The sequence below is a fragment of the Euprymna scolopes genome, chromosome 26, assembly GCF_053919585.1.
Source record: "Euprymna scolopes isolate OS-2025 chromosome 26, ASM5391958v1, whole genome shotgun sequence".
Classification (NCBI taxonomy): Eukaryota; Metazoa; Mollusca; class Cephalopoda; order Sepiida; family Sepiolidae; genus Euprymna; species Euprymna scolopes.
This window is the reverse complement of record NC_136507.1, coordinates 12,574,825-12,579,339: the sequence shown is the minus strand read 5'-3', so window position 1 is coordinate 12,579,339 and position 4,515 is coordinate 12,574,825. Positions and strand designations below refer to the sequence as shown.

Below are 4,515 nucleotides of genomic sequence, written 5' to 3'. Positions count from 1 at the left end.
GGTCGCCATATACACATCTGGGAAAATTTTATAACTGCCACCATTGGCTTCCTGGACCCTGAAAATTTAGGTTTAGCAGTTAAAATCAGTGTTCCAGCTTATTTAGAAGCCGAGATATTACAAAACGTACATCTTACGGCGGTCATTTTGTAAATCCAATATAATCGCCATATACGCATCTAGAAAAAGTGCAAACATTGATTTTTTGATTCCTGAAGCAAAACCCTTTCCAAAAATGTATAGGTTTGCAAATCCCCAAAAAGTTCCCACAAAATTACATTACATATTTGGTCAGATGAAACAAAAATTACGTTTTTTTGAAGAAATATACACAACCGGGCATTGGAAAAAGAGGATATAGAATTAAAACCATCTATTACCATTTCCACTTCAAAGTTTGGAGGTGGAAGTGTGATGACCTGGAGCTGCTTTTCTGCAAATGGAATTGGGGGAATGGAAATCACAGAAAAGAAAATGAATGCAGCAAAATACACGAAGATTTTGTCAACGCATTCTTTCAAGAGTGCCGCAGATTTAGGATTGGGTCGTGACTTTATCTTTAAGTAAAACAATGATCTCAAGCACAAGGCCAAAATAACTATTAAATGGTTTAAGGAAAATGGAATAAGTGTTCTACAGTGGCCTAGCCAGTCAGCCGACCTAAATCCCATTGAAAATCTGTAGAAAACTTAGAAGTTAAGGGTGTATGCAAGAGATCCCAAGAATATGAAGGAATTGAAAAAAGTTTGCAAAGAAGAATGGTTGAAATTACCAGCAAGTGTTTATAAGACACTAACAGCCAGTTATGGAAAGCGTTTGGAGGCTGTAAGGCTATGGAAGATATACAATTAAATATTAATAAATGTGTTAAATACTTTTGCATATGGGAAATTTGATTTTTCGTTTATAAATAATTGTCAATTAAGTATATCTTCATTTCCCCTTTAATATTTAGATAGATAATATCTGTCCAAAGATTGAGTGTAAATTTCATTCAAATTAATTTAGTAGTTTTTTTTAGAAATACGACAAAACCAATGTACCAAATACTTTTGCTACCCACTCTATTATAATTATAGACTAATCCACTGTAAGTATGCACTTTGATATTGAAATTAAAAATGTAAGTGACCCATACGTATATACATTACGAAGAAAAAATAGAAAAAATAGATTTAAAGAATTGTAATAATGAAAAAATCGTTAATCCATGTATTTTCAAAGATGAATCAATAAAATATTTTAATTTGTTTTAATTTCATAATCTAGTTTTCCTGTTTATTGTATGATTCTATTTAGTATATTGAGCTTATCTTGATAGGTTCAAAATTTAAAATACTTTATATAATCTATCTTAGAAATTCGGTATATATATATTTATATAATATATATATATATATTTATATATATATATTGTATGCATATGTATATATTAATGTACACATAAGCCCGACCATGTATACGTATACGTATAGTTTTTTTCAATAATAGTCTTTGGTCTTTCTGACACATTTTATCTTTATCATCATCTTTTTCTATTATTATTATTATTATTATTATTATTATTATTATTATTATTATTATTATTATTATTATTATTATTATTATTATTATTATTTTTATTATTATTATTATTATTTTTATTATTATTATTATTATTATTATTATTATTATTATTATTATTATTATTATTATTATTATTATTTGTTGCACTATTGTTTGTTATTGATCCAATAAGTTGAGTGATCTTACTCCATTTTGAGACGAGAGTCGCCAGTCCAAGATGGAGGCAATCAGCAAGTCAAATCGGCAAATTGTGTTTAGACTCTGTTTTCATTTTATTTTTAAAATATTCGATCTCTGAACATTTGCACTTTCACTTTAAAAATAAAACATAATGAACTTTCTTAAAATGACAACAACAAAAACAAGGACAATCACACTAACGACAAAAAAAAATAATAGAAAGAGAAATGTACGCGAAATAAAAAATTCTAACCAAACAGTTGATTAATTTAGTAATATCATTCGTTTAATTATTATATTAAACTATTATTTCTATTTAATAAATTCTACTAAGAAAGGAAAATAGTGATAACAATGTTTTCAGCACACATAAAACATTAACTTCATGTAGACATGAAAATAAATTTGTACTAATCTACCTAAAACAAATTATTTAAATGGGAAATAAATTAAGAAAATAAATAAATAGAACAAAACTAAAAAACTAAAAAACAAAATGCATTAACAGCAAAAAATGAACTAAACATTTAATAACATATTATAAATAACATATTATAACAACATATTATAAATAATATATTATAAAAACATATTATAAATGTATGTACACATTTATAAATAATATATTATAAAAACATATTATAAATGTATGTACATTGTTGTTTTTTTTAAACGAATTATAACAACATATTATAAATAACATATTATAACAACATATTATAAATAAAATATTATAACAACATATTATAAATAACATATTAAAACAACATATTATAAATGACATATTATAACAACATATTATAAATAACATATTAAAACAACAATTATAAATAACATATTTAACAACACATTATAAATAACATATTAAAACAACATATTATAAATAACATATTATAACAACATATTATAAATAACATATTATAACAACATATTATAAATAACATATTAAAACAACATATTATAAATAGCATATTATTACAACACATTATAAATAACATATTATAACAACATATTATAAATAACATATTATAACAACATATTATAAATAACATATTATAACAACATATAAATAACATATTAAAACAACATATTATAAATAACATATTATAACAACACATCATAAATAACATATTATAACAACATATTATAAATAACATATCAAAACAACATATTATAAATAACATATTATAACAACATATAAATAACATAACTATGAAATAATGGGATTTATTATAAAATTCTCTCAAATGCAAACCTATACATTACATTGATGATTACATTTGTAACGAATCACAGACACTTCAGTGTAGCTTACTTGTCATAAATACAGTTTTATACAGCTACTAAGTTTTAATCTTGTATTGAGCCATATTAAAGTGAATACCGAAAGAAAAAAACACAAGCACTATATAATTTTCTAATTAGAAACAGTATATATGTAAATCTATATATGTATATATGTAGAAAATATATGTATGTATGTATGTATGTATGTATGCATGTATGTATGTGTATGATTCTATAGATAAGCATATACGGCATAATCATGTTGACACACCGGTTCTCATCAGATAACCGAAGTTAAGCAACGTTGAGCCCAGTTAGTACCAGAGGGGTGACCATTTGGAAATTCTAGGCGCCGTATGTTCTTTCCACTTATCTCGGCATTTGTTTCCAGTTGTCCTGTGCATACACTTCATTGATGTAGTTGGGAATGCGCACCCCCTGCCACAAGAATTTCACGCGGGTATCCATAGTCTGCCAAAGATTGAAAGAGCCTGGAGAGGACATAGTCATAACTATGCATATGTGTAGTTATTTCTTTTTCTTTCTGTTCCTCGTCTTCTTTATTTTTTCTTCTTTGCTCTCTTCTACATCATCGTTTCCATCTTTTTCTATTATTATTATTATTATTATTATTATTATTATTATTATTATTATTATTATTACTATTATTATTATTATTACTATTATTATTACTATTATTATTATTATTATTACTATTATTATTATTATTACTATTATTATTATTATTGTTGTTGTTGTTGTTGTTTGTTTGTTTGTTTGTTATCGATCCAATGTTAACAGTCGAGCGCTCTGACTCCATTTTGAGACGAGAGTCGCCAGTCCTAGAATGAGGCAATTCGCAAGTCAAATCGCCATATTGTATTTAAATTTCTGTTTTTCATTTTATTTTATTAAAAAATTCACCCTCTGAACATTTGTGCTTTCATTTTAAAAATAAAACATAAAGTACTTTCTTAGAATAACAAAAGAACGAGTAAAAACAAACGACAAAAACCATTGAAAAAAAAAGTAAACGAAATAAGAATTTCAGAAAAAACAAACACATTTTATTAATTTATTTATATTATCCTTTGTCTTTTTAATATCAAAGTATTATTTCTATTTGACAAACTCTGCTAGAAGGGAAAATAGTGATAAAAACATGCGCAGTACAAAAACTCTTTCACACAAAAGATCAGAACTTACATCAAAATGCGGACATTTTTTTTACTAAAACCTATTATATGAAACAGAAAAGTAAATTAAGAAAATAAATAAAACAAAACGAAAAATAAGAAGAAACCGTTCAATAATGAACAAGAATAATGTATACTCGTTATGCATTATTTTAGACATACACGTGTCCAAAACGTTTCTGCGTTGTAACTGTAACCCCCCTCAATAAAAAGCAAAAAACAAAAAACCCAAAAGAAGACTATTGCAATGTTATCCAAAGTATTTCATAGTTAATGGCATGGTAGC

The 4,515-nt window shown here is 25.3% G+C and overlaps 1 pseudogene; it reads left to right on the top strand.

Annotated features, from left to right (window-relative positions):
• Window positions 1–3,277: 3,277 nt before the first annotated feature.
• LOC145248422 (5S ribosomal RNA) lies at window positions 3,278–3,394 on the top strand (annotated as a pseudogene).
• Window positions 3,395–4,515: the final 1,121 nt, after the last annotated feature.